Genomic DNA, 12,957 nt, shown 5'->3' on the forward strand with positions numbered 1-12,957 from the left:
AAGACCTCTCGTGCTTGGGGCAAAGCAAAACCCTCCAAGCTTGCATCACGGCACCGCCAGCCGCTGTTGGATTTGGAGTAAGGCGTTCCTCCATCATTTTCTTCTGGCTACTTCCTTGAGGTAGGGCAGCAAAATTTGTCTTCTGCTGGAGGGCCCAGGCTGGGTGCCTCAGAGTGCGCGAGTGCCAGCTGCACGGACTGGAATAAAGATTAGCCTCGTGATTTCTGCGTGTCTGTCAGAAGGCAGCTGGTAGCTGAGACAGACACGCGAGACACAGGGCTTAACAGACCAAAACCAAAAAGTAACAAACAGAAGTCAAGACCGTGGTTTGCGTTCCTCTGTGCAAGCTCGACATCAGTGAGAAAGGTCACGGACGTGCAGTGAAGTAAAATACACGCGCGACCTTTTCAGAGGGGTTTGCTGAGAAACAAAGCAGAAAGCACACGGTCACGTTTGAGTAAAATGTGGATCGCTGCGAGGTTCATTCCAGCACTTGCTGTACAGGCCTTTTTGTTTTCAAAATAAGCTGCCAGCTTTTCAAAGACAGAATAATATAGGATCTTGTTAGGGTGCTGATCCATCTTAACGTGATGATTACCAGCAGGGCTGAGAGTTTCATCTGTTACCTAACATTTCCTGTAATGACACCCTCTTTTGAGATGCTTTGATCTTGCTAAACTTTAATCATTTGGATTACATTTTCCATGTCAGGTATTTACCTTAAGTTAATATTTTAAGATCAATGCAACTTTGTACCTGTTCTCAGAAGTCTGACATCCGCATCCTCCCTACACAAGACACGGCAATCCCTCACTAGAGCCCGTACTTCGTGAAGCAGGTCTGCTCTTACTCCACAGGAAAGAGAGCTAGGGAGATGTCACGTATCAGATGTTTTTGACAACAGATGACCTTTTTTGGGGGGGAATGAGCAGTTTTGTTCATTCCACAGGCCTTATCTACGTTCAGACCTATTTATAGCACTGGCAATACCTCGCTCATTAAGTTAGCGTAGCTGAGAGTAATTTTACAAGAAACGAGTATCTCACCTCAGTCACCACGGAGGTTCAACTTGGGGATTTTGCAACCATCTGAGAACAGGAGATGTTTAGCTTTACCTAGGACGTTGTCAACAGCGTTACTGGCCTCTCGCCGTGCTACGAGGAAGATCAGATGGCAGATCCACCACAGTGGTGGGGAACAACAAAGAAGCAGAATGCCCAAAGCTTGCTGCCAGCCTGCTGCCTTTCCATTGCAAAGAGCAGTGGATTAGGCTATAGAGCAATCGCTAAAAGATGCTAAAGAAGGACCGGCCATGCTTGGCAAGCACTGCTTTCTCCACACTGAGGAGCAGGGTTTGGGGTTCCCTGTCCTGTGTCTGGTGGCAATGATGTAGCTCTGAGATGTCACTGCAAATACCACGTGCAATTCTTACTTTGGCTGATTTTGGTTACTTTTCATCCATTCTATTTTTCTCAAGCAGGAACTTGTTAGAGAGAGGATAAAGTGACTATGGGAGAGGAAAAAAATGTGAGAAAATGGGAACATGAAAAAGTAGCTCGAAATCATCAGAAATCTATTTAATAGTGAGACTGTTTCTGCTCTGCTGAGAAGCATAACTGTTTCTCTCTATGCAACAAGCAAAGTTACTCAACTACACTATTTTCCCTCATCTAAAAAACAGTTTAATCATTTAGATTGGAACCATACATGTATAGAAACATAACTGTTTCCCTCAATCTTTTCACAGTATGCTGGCAAAATAAATAAATAAATAAATAAATAAGGCAAATGTTTATCTTCCTATTAGCCTATATGCGCCAAAGGTTCTGACCTGGAATATGTGCCCAAAAAACTGAGACTGAAATAGGAAGCGAGACTTTCTGTCAGATGAAATGCTTTTATGGCTTATGGTCACAAAGCCCCTTGCCTAGCATTTTCCTTTGTTTCCATTTCAGCCTTTAGAAATTTCTGGCCAACAAAGAATGCAAGATCTGGGAAATCTGACCACAGTGTTTCAGGGAAAAGAAACTAAAAGGAGAAGAATCCTGACAACTACAGTGGAATAAGACATAAGTATAAAAAACAAACAAACAAACAAACCAATAATAATGGAAGGCCACTGCACCACTTACCTAGGGATCCAAGCAGCAGGAGTTTCAGGTAGGCTTTATTCTAGTAATAAAAATATCTAGGGGGTATAAATATCCTCACAATCAATTTCTGAAGTCAATAACTATTGCAAAGAGAATAATCCAGAAAATCTAACCTCTATTATCCTTATCTTGTCTATATGGGTTTTAGATTTGCCGTCTCTTTCTACATACCTGAACCTAATCCCTCCTCTTCACCTTAGAAGATAGCACACAGAAGGCTTGTTACTAACTTATTACTGGAATTGCTCAGCAGTTGTGTTAAGAGCACAATATGCCATAATCTCCTTTTGATTCAAAGAATTCATAGGTCAGACTTCAAAGCTGGCCTCTCATTTTCAAGCATATGTTTTGTTCAGTCAGGATTTAATGCGCGTGCCAGACAGTTGATAGGCTCTGAATTTTGACACTGGGCAGAGCTGTGATTTATTGGGACCACAGACCCGAAGGCAGCAAAGCTCTCGTAAATCAGGTTGTTCCTGTGTGATTTACTGAGTGCAAAAAACAGTGTTTCCCAAATTCTTATTCACCGTGCAATCCATCTGCACGTGTTCAGGAGCCTCCTCTTGGACGGCCACCAGTGTAAGCTGGCCTGTGCCAGGGGAACTGCTAGGTCACCACCCAACGGAGCTGCCCGGGTAGATGTGAGCGTACGGACGCTGCGTCGCCTCTCCCCTGCCTGCCGGACCAGCAGCTGAGCCAGGAGCTGGTTCTGTGGGCTCACAAATGCTCAGTTTTGTTCGCAGAAGACTTGGGAGCAGATGAAAGCTTGGGTCCACAATCCCCCAAACATACCTGCCGGAGAAGTTCAGCTGGTATAGGGTGGGGAAATTAACTGTGCTAGATAAAGGAGAAGTATTAAAATCTTTGTATGCCTGGAGCAGTAAGGAAAAGAAGAAAAGGAATAGCAGCTCTCCAAAGGATACAGCTGCATGCCACTCCTTTTTGAGGGTAAGCTGCAATATTTCAGTCTAACCTGTTGAATTCACGCCCAGGGAATTAGAAGCTAGATTCTAGCTTCTATGTTTGGTTGTTGTTTTTTCTTTTTTCCTTTTTTTTTTTTTTTAATTTTTACCAACCCATCCTGCAGCATTCTTTATCTATGATTTAATAGCTCTTTTACCATTCACAACTTCTGTGATTTCCACCAGAGGAAAAAATGTGATAGGGTTTTGCATGACTCATGGGTCTTGTGAACTACTTCAAAACGGCTCATCTTTGGGGCTTTTTAACTGGATTGAAGCATAGCAAAAACTTGAGTTCTGTAAAATGACCTGGACCCTGAGCTTCCAGAGAGTACACAGAGTATATTTTGTGCTTTTTAAAGATGCCTTTTTTTTTTTCTTCTCCCTCTTCTGAAAGTACATTAAACTGCTCTGGAAAGCCCGGCAAATACCTACCTGATTAAGCACACACACAAAGGCTTCTGCATTCTTGGGTATGCTCTTACATACTTGTACAAACCTTCAGACTTTAAAAATGAAATAAATCAAGGCCAAAGTTTTCAGCTGGCAAAGGACACCCGCAGATCTGGATATACTAAACGAATGAGAAAGATCAGCTGAAGCTTGTGCGTACGTGGTCACAGCTCTACTCTCAGGTTCTTGGCCCAGATTCTCAGCTGATGTGAAGCTGCATAGGGCCACCAAAAACACGACTGCCAGAGATCCCTTGCCTTTTTATCAAACAATTGCACTATGGATTTTCCTTCCCACGTAGCTCTGATCTGCTTGTGTCCTTTATCCTGCTCCCTCATCTCCTTAGCGCTCAAGACTGAAGGGCAAGTAGCTGCATCCTTGTGGACGGAGGAGAGAGGAAAGTCCCTGGAAATTGTTCTTCAGTGCAACTTTGAACAAGAAAACCTGCTACTGAAATACAGGTTACAGGCTCCAAATGGTGGCGTCTGAAAGCCCTGACTTTTCCCACGTTAGGGAGAATTGTTGTGCTGCTGCTCTGAGTAAGCCCCGTACAAGGCTCCCTACTAATAACAACAACAACAAAGGGTTACAGAACAAATTTTGGTTTCTGAGTATCGTTCAGCTGGGAAATGTACCACAAATGTCTGCTTTAGAAGCGCTGGGAAAGCTTGTTGTAGCTAAGAATGAAAGTATTAGGCAGATGTGACATTTAATATCTGAACTGTCATCAGAGAGGAAATGGCATTGTTACCTAAGTGGGAAAAAAAAACCAACACGTCAAGAATGAGCATGAGGGGCCAGCTTCATCCTTGGTGCAACACTGCTTGGTGGAGCCCCTGACATCCAACCTTTGGGTCCAGGACCGAAACGTCCCCCCTGCAGCATCCATGCAGCTCCACGACCTCTTTCTGCCACCCCCGCGAGAAGCCAATGTGAACTTTTACTGTGCTTTGCTCCTGCTGGTACCCGCTGGGCTCCGGCCATGCCAGGCTGTCCCCGGAGGAGCGCCGGCAGGTGATGATTTTGCTCATGGGAGCCTGCTCTCCTCCACTTGCCTGCTTTCTCCTTGCCAGGATGCTTCAGCTGCCTCTTTATGAGGTGGAGCACGCTCCTCAGACAGCTCTGGTGATCGAGGTGTGACAGGCAAAGCTGGGGCACCAGGGGCTGACGCCTGGTCCTGCTCCCACCCCACCCAGCAAGCCCTGCGGGACCTCAGAGCCTCCAGCAGCAGCCACACGAGGCCAGGAATGGCTTCAGCCACCGGATCGAGGAACAAGCAGCAGAGAACAGCTTCTTATTTCCTACAGAAGTGCCTCAGCTCTTTCTCAGTTAGGCTAGAAAGCTTCCTCCAGCCGTGTTTGGTGCTGGGGCCGAGGGACATCCAGCCCCACAGACAGCACGTCTCATTTCTTTCTGCACCTACAGCACAGAGCAGTTGTTACAGCCACTGCTTTACTGCTCCCCTCCACAACGTCATTAGGGAATCACAAACTTTGGCTTCTTCAGAGGCCTTCTGAGCGTGACCACATCACGCACACGGGAAGTTCCCAGGCTGAACTACACGGACAGGGTGGTGAAGCAAACAAAAACTGCAAAACCTTTCAAACCGAATGGAAGTCCTCTTTTCTTCGCCCCGACTCCTCTCTGAAACGTCTCGCCGTTTGCTGCTAACTTCCATCGCTGAAAAGGCTGCGCTACAGGGAGAACTGCAGATGGATGGACTGAGTTCTGGCAGAGCTGGATGTCGCAGGAGGGGAGTTAATGGGGAAAAGTTTCACGTTTCAGTAGGCAGAGACAAGCATTTCTCTCTAATAAGACGAGAGGATTTGACAGAATTTCCTGTGTTTTGAGCTTAGCCCGCCTTTCTCAATAAAAACTGAGACTCCCTTCTTCTGACACGGTGCATTGTGCCTCGGATGAAATCCTTTTGGAGAACAATATGCACACACAATATAATCTGACACTATTCCAGTGCTACAGGGAACATCTTGAACATAATTGCACCACATGGAAGTTGACTTGCTATGAGAAAAACAGACTAAAAAGCTTTCACAACAAATCTGTAAACACATTTATGCTCCCAATAGCCACGATAAATCCAATTAAACAGTCAGGACGCGTGCTACAAACTGTCATTAAAGGAGTTAACAGAGTTTCTGTTGCATGGAATATACCCGCCTAAGGAAGAATTGACAGCTCCTAGCTGCCAGAGGTTCACTGTTTTGTAGCCAAGCTGCACTTGGGAGGACTGGCAGCCAAATAAGGCTCCTTACACCCTGCTCACTTGTGTCCCATCCACGCTGGCATGGCATTGCCTTGCCCTCTCCCTCCTAGTCCTAACTTCACCACCGTGCCCATCCTGCCTTTCCTCTGCCCCAGGCAGCTCCTCCGAGATGCTCTATTGCCTCTTTCAGCAGCGCTGGTAACAGAACCAAGCTCTCCAGTGATGCTCTCCAACCCCCTGTCGCTGCAGGACAGTCCCAGGAGGCTGGAGCCCACGCAGCCCGTGCAGATCTTGCAGTTTATTCCCTTCAGTTCCCCCCGCAGCATGCACAGCTCACGCCTCACCGGCTGGACCAGCCTCACCATCAGAAGCCACTGCTGTGAAAAACTGCTGCCCAGCACAGAACGGCCGAAAATCAACATGAAAGTTATCCTCACTCTAGACAAGGAGATAGGCCCGTCGCGATCAGAATGCTTCCTAACACAGCCCCCTTGCTCTGAAGGACATCAGAAGGAGGCTTGCTCGGCATTGCGATGAGCGAGCAGCACCTCACCTCAGGTACGGTAACAGCACACAGCACCACGAGGCAGGCGGGGTCCTGCAGCTCCGAGCACCGTGCCCCACACCACACCAGTACGGGCAGTTTCAGCCTGTGGTGAAAGCACAGGTCGTAAACGTGAAATACCTTATTTGCTACGGTGTTGTTCGACTTCCCCGCGGTCTACAAGTTGTTAAAAAAGATGTGGCTGGTGATAATAGCCGCTCTTCTGAAGCCAGCTAAGGAGCGGACCCGGTTCTAGTCTGACGTTCTGCCACTAACAAACCAAAAGCACGCAGCTCCTACAGAAAAGGAGTTATTTCGGCCAAGAATGGGAAATGTTCTTTCCTGAAAATGCCAGTGCAGAACGAGCACGGGACGCTGCCTCCGCGCTGGAACGAGCGCGGTGCGTTACGGCATCGGGGGAGCGAGAAAACCTTGCCCTGAGAACATCACTTCGGAGAAGCACCGAGCGACGCACAGCACGGTCCGCACGGGCTGTTAGCAATGCTGAAAACGACACCACTAAGAACAGGAACTGCACGGTATTTATAATGCCACCGCTCTGCAGCTGGGTTTTTGAACAGGCTCCGCGTCAGAATCACCGAAACAATTACAGCCTCGTCAGCATTTCTCAGGAGGAAGGGAAACTCTTTTCGAGTAGGCTCGCAGAAGCAGCGCTGGCTGGTGCAGGTGCCCCCCGAAAGCAGGTCCCCCTGGGCCAGGCAGCCAGCCACAGCACAGCGGTGGCAACCACGCTCCGATCCTGAGCATCCTTAGGGCATTAGCTGTTTAGGTAAGAGTTTGAAGCTTCATGGTTAATTATCCTTCGAGTTAACAGAGGGCAGTGGCCCCCTGTGCATCCCACCCTTCTGCTGCAACAGGACGCTACTTGCGTTCAGTCTCCTGCTCCTATTTCTACCCCAGCTGCTGAAATTCTGGAGCACTGTCTTAAGCAAATGCCGTAGCTATTGTCTTTCCCCCTGGGGTAGCAGCTCTCAAGAAATATCTATAGAAAACACCTCCGAATTAACGAGTACAATAGCATCAGTGTCTCTAAACATTGCTTTCTCGTAGCAAAAGAGATCCAGCTGGAGTGCACCACGATGGGTTCTAGCATTATTGTTAGTATTTTTGATTCAGCTTGCTTCCTGCTTTTCCCCCTAAATGACGCACCCGAATCATGCAGATTCCTGCAGACGGTCCCCAGAGGAGCTCTGGGCCGCGTTATCCCCACAGCTAAGAAACCCCACCTCCGTTTCTGCTTTCGTTACCAGTTTCTGGGCACATAATGGTTAGTCCCTTCACACCACTTTGATTTCTGCTGTTCTGTGAACGTTTCAAGCCTCCGTTTGCAGCAGCTGTGGCCATCGTCCCTCAGAGCTGTGGTGCTGGAAGGTGCTGTTCCCAACGGCAGGCAGGGTACGTAGGATGAGGAGGAGAGCCACAGCACAAGCTGCGGTCACCTGCCTGCAGAGCTGGATGGTCTCCGAGCTGATCCTGACCCAAACAAATTAAGAAGTGGGTGAGCGCTCCTGGCCTGCTGGGTTCCTTTGGGCATCCAAGCTGCTGAAGCCACACCTGTCTGGCTCACACACGTTGTTCAAATGTTTGCAGAGCTCTTGGACACCTTGAGCAACAGTGATTAGGCTGGAGAGCTTTATGAGTATTTCCAGGTGTGTCTGAGTTCTTTCTGACCTCCTTACACCGCAGCTTGCTTGGCTTACGGAGCTGGCAAGGTCCGCTGGTGCGTTTGGTACTTTTAAGTTCTTTGAAGCAGCGAACGGCGTTTGCAAGCCTGTGGTGCTCTGGCGCGTCCCTCTGCTGAGGGAGCCTGCTCGGAGCTAGGAACTGCCGAAGGTCCAGATCAGCTGGCAAGAAACACCTGCCTATGGATGCTTTCCTCTGGAAAAGCTGTTCTGGGAACTCAGGCTTGAGGTTTAATGAGACAGAACAAACGCTGATGCTTCCAGACTGCGTCGCTCTTAAAATTAGGAGCTTAAAAAGTTGGTGTGGTTTTTTCCCCTCAGGAATCACGCTTGCGCCTCCATCATTGCGTGCAGACCTAATCCTGAGGTGGGATTGTCCAGGGGTCCTTAGAGGAGAATGGCACCCGCCCCACCTTTCAGAGTGTGGTCTCAATTAAACCAGCTCTCTGTGACAGCTCCGGAAACCAGGACGCCCGCCTGTGCAGCATGCGTGTTCTCCAGTCTCAGCTAAACCAGGTAAAAACCTGTCTCTTACCAACTGCTTGTCCTGCTAACAGCACGGGCAGGGATCTCCTTTTCTTCGTGCTCCGGAGATGCACGCTAACGTCCAAACAAGCTGGGTGTTCACAATTAGCAGTTTCAGCACGAGAGGAATCCCACAGACTTCAGCAGAAGCAGCACAACACAGGCGGCGTGTGTAATGCCGTAAAGCCCTCGGACAAGCACCATGGCAAGGGCATTTGGCAAGTACCACTGTAGCATTTGGCACTGGATCAGAAAACAAAAACCTGCCAGCACTTTGAAGGGAGCACCTCCCTCCCCTCCTTGCCACTGGATTCTTTAAGTTATTCTTCCTTATCTCATCAGGATAGGTGCCAGAACTGAACAGATTCACTTTGTGGGGAGGATGGAGTGGGGAAAGGATTGTTCTATGCTTGTTTTGCTCTTCTACGCTTTCTTTAAGCTTCTCTGGCCACTGCCAGAGACAGGAGCCTGGGCTTGTTCAACCTTTCATCTGAGTCAGTACAGGGAGTCTGATGTTCACTTTTCAGCTGGCATGAAAGTGGAAAGGAAAACCAACAACAACAACAACAAAACACATTTGTACTCTTCTGCAGTCGCTGTCACTAAAATCCCCAGCTGTTGTCAGTGAGAACTAATATTAATACCAGGAAAGGCTGAAACGACTGCAGCAGAGAATATTTGTAAAGCTCTATTTGAGGCACATCCTGCATTCCGCAAGTGTCGGCAAGAGCGGCTGTGACTAGCGGGGGCAAAATGACTGTACATCCTGGCTCTCCCTACCGAGGCACTTCGACGTGCGTTGCTGTCCTTTGCTCTTCGGGATTTACACAGGACAGCCCTTTCATCACCTTGCTTTGGGAAGAGATACTGGAAAGCTGCCTCTGTGCAACACAGCCTGTCTGGAGATGCATTTAGATCAAGATGCATGTTTGCTGCCGTAAAATACGCTAGGTGTTTTACTCCAAACCTGAAAGAGACAAACCCTTCTTTTCCCAGATCCACCTATTATTAAAGCACCCCGAGCAGGCTAAGAAACTTTGTAATGGAGGAGGACTCTGTCTGAAAGCAGGAAAGGAAGAAATTTTAAGAAGCCAAGAGTGCTGGGAGTGGAGGGGAGGAATGCCAAACTGGCACGTTTTACTAATAATGGGAATGGCAAACCTGGGAATTTTTTATGGGGGAGAGAGGTAAAGGAGTACCGAGATGTGCAGGTAAGCAAAGGCAGGCTGTGAAAAGAAGCACTGAACAACTGAAAACGAACAGGCTCTGAAAGAAATGTTACAGAGTTTGCAAATGCTTCATTAAGGGTGTGTTAAGAACAGACAGCCTGAGCTGGACCAGTCTGAGCACGCACAGAAAAGAAAAGAGGAAGCAGCAAGACACCCAAAAACCCAATGGATCAAATGGCAGGCAAAAACCACAGGCTACCTTTGTCTCGTCCCCAGCAGTTTTACGAAGGGCTGTCCGTTCTGGGCCTTTTCGATACTAGCATGGCTCAGGTTGCCCTTTCTTGCCCAACATCTGCTTTGTTAAAACCAGTGCCGACTGCTTCAAACACAGCGTGCTGGACTGTGACACACGGGGTTACAGAAGCCGTTCTCTTGAGTTCTTCTGTCCTTGACACCTTGGCTGAGGCAGGCTACCCTCTCCTAAATTTCACGGGAGCGTTTTCTGAAGCGAAGCCTCCCAAGAAAACCTGTAATAGAACCGACAATTGACAACTTAGTGCACTTGTGCCCAGGGCATTACCACGAAGGGCCAGGCGCTGAGGCAGTATGACACTCTCCCTGGTTACGGGCAGGCACAGTTAGGAAGAGGTGCCATCCAAACTTGCACCTGGCTTAGCCAAAGTCCTTGGTTTTCCCCTGCAGGTACAACGGCACAGCAGTAACGGCAGCAGTGTGGTTACAAAGCGATAGGAAGACTTGGTCAGAATCTTCTTAACAACCTCCCTTGATCTAAAAGAGCTTGACAAGCTGTTCTGACAGCACAGAGATTAGTCATGAAGGTAATTGGGCGTACCAGGGCTAAAATTTAATTTCAGGAAATAAAGAGCCATTGGAAAGCGGTATTTGTTTAATACCGCTAGCAATTCATTTTTCCAAGAGTGCTTTGTCAAACCCCAGAACAATTACTAGAGGCTACTACATAAACATAGTAACAACAACAGTTAACACCAATATCAAACTGAAAGCGTGAGGCAGACACACACACTCTTATCCACGAACAGCACGCTGTTCCCACGGCCCCCCTGCATATCACGTCCCGTGAATTTTAATAGTAGACACGGGAGATTGACTCTATGTCAGTTCTCCTTCCCTCCCAGGCTTTCACAATCTCTTTTTAAATCAAACCCTGCGATTTAGAAGGATGTTTTACAGTTCATGGCGATGGGCGAGTCCTGTTTCCCTACGGGACAGACGCAACAAGACCACGACTTGCCTGTCTGCCTCTGTGTGGTGAGGACTCCAGCTCCCAGTGATGTCCTGGGCACATTTCTGAGCCTACCAGGTGGGATCTCAACACTGGGAGGAGCGCTTGGCTTTTGCGATGTGGTTATTTAGCAACTGATCTCTGGGCTAGGATCTATTTACTACCGACCATCTGCAGAGTTAAAGTAGTAGATTTGGGGAAGTACTGAGCTGAGAGCTGCATGTAAATCAGTGGCCCAAGAGCCCAAAGTGCTCATTTCTGAGCCGTGCTGTCCAACTGCATGCTGTTTTCCAGCATTTCCAGCCACCAGCCTAGTTTATCCCTCACGTGTCTTTTCCGAGGCATTGCCTTTCCCCCACCACGCAGCTACAAACGTGGGCTCCCTCACATCAGCGCGGCCATCTGCCTGTCCTATATCGAGCAAAAGTTTCCCAGAGGAGAAGATCTTTTATTTTAGGGCTCCGCCAGTAAGCAGCTAACCACCTGTAAGTCTGTTTTCTATCTGTTCTGCGTGCTAGAAGTCCTTAAAACATAGAGCCAGCTTTCAAAGTGTTTGCTCTAAGGGGCTCTGCCTGGGGGTTTTCTTGTAATACTGGGACCCTTCCCCATGGGAGGTATCCATGCCTACACACCATCCCAGGGCACGCTGAGCCGCTCTGAGACCAGATCAATTGCTATTACTTTGTTACCCCAGTCTCCTTCTACCTCTGCAGAAAGAGTTGGGAATGAAAAAGGCTCAAAATCTGGTCATTGGTTCAAGGAGCCCCCCCTTCCCTGGCTCCTTGCTCTGCACCATCAGCGTAGCAGCAGACTGCTTATTTTGGGACTGGGTGGCTGCAGCATGTCCTGGGGATACGCTCAGCTCCAGCACCGTGCTTGGTGCCTTGGTGTACGCCCTGCCACAGGGGTGGGGCCCTTCGGTGAACGTGACTTCCCTGTGCCAAGCTGCTCGCGTGCCTTGGTGCAGGAACTGGTCATTTCCCTCGGGTCTGAGCCAGCACCGTATCCAACTTCGTGCAAAGAGCACGCAAGGCCTCCGATAAGGAAGCTGGGAAGGGCAGCTCACGAGTAAATACACTCAGGGTACAGGGACTTCTGCTACAGGTGATCTTATTTAAATTGCATTTTAAAAGAGGCTCAGATTTTACTCTCAAGTGCTTCAGTGAAAAGGGCTTTGCTTTCCTACAGCTGCCTGGGTCATGAATGCGCTCTTAACATTTTCCCCTCATATGAGACAAGTCTCTGCTTGTAGAGGAGATGGGCAGAAAAGCTATTTCTGTGGAGCAGTACGTGATTTTCTGGACTGTGGTATCAGTGGGAATTGGAAATGCTTTGCAGGGCTGTATGTGAAGTAACTGAAGTGGCTACGGCTCTTATTTCCTTAGGCTGTTTCGGTGCTCCTTTAGGCAAGTAACAAGATCCGTTCAATTTAAACATGGGAGTTAAGAGGTGACTGAAAAAATGAAATCTATCATATATTCACCAGAGCAACTTTAACATCACTAATAAGAGCTCCGGTTCAAAAAAAAAAAACAACAGCAAACCAACCCAAACTGCCTCCCCACTGCAGACGCAAAGCAAAAGAGGAGTCCAGCAAGATTTCTATCACTGCTTCCTTGCTACAAATATAGCTACATTTGGCGTGCTAAAAATAAACTAGATAAATATTTAAGGCCCACTGCTACTTAGCAGAAGCCTAGAGCTGAACTCGCTTGCTGTTGTGTACATCAGGAATAACATCAATGGGATCAATGAACTTACACCAAAATACTTGGCTGAAGGCAGAGCGAAGTGAATGTCTGTTTCCAGAAACTGCAGACGCATCCTCCCACAAACACTCTGCCATCAGCAGGCTGAGCTTTCCTCCCTTCTGACCTAAAGGCCCTTTTGAGATCTGTGGGAAAACGAGCATCCAACGAACGCAGGGTTAAATGCCGGAAAGGCTGCGAAAGGTCAGTGT

Source organism: Oxyura jamaicensis, chromosome 7 (genome assembly GCF_011077185.1).
Source record: "Oxyura jamaicensis isolate SHBP4307 breed ruddy duck chromosome 7, BPBGC_Ojam_1.0, whole genome shotgun sequence".
Lineage (NCBI taxonomy): Eukaryota > Metazoa > Chordata > Aves > Anseriformes > Anatidae > Oxyura > Oxyura jamaicensis.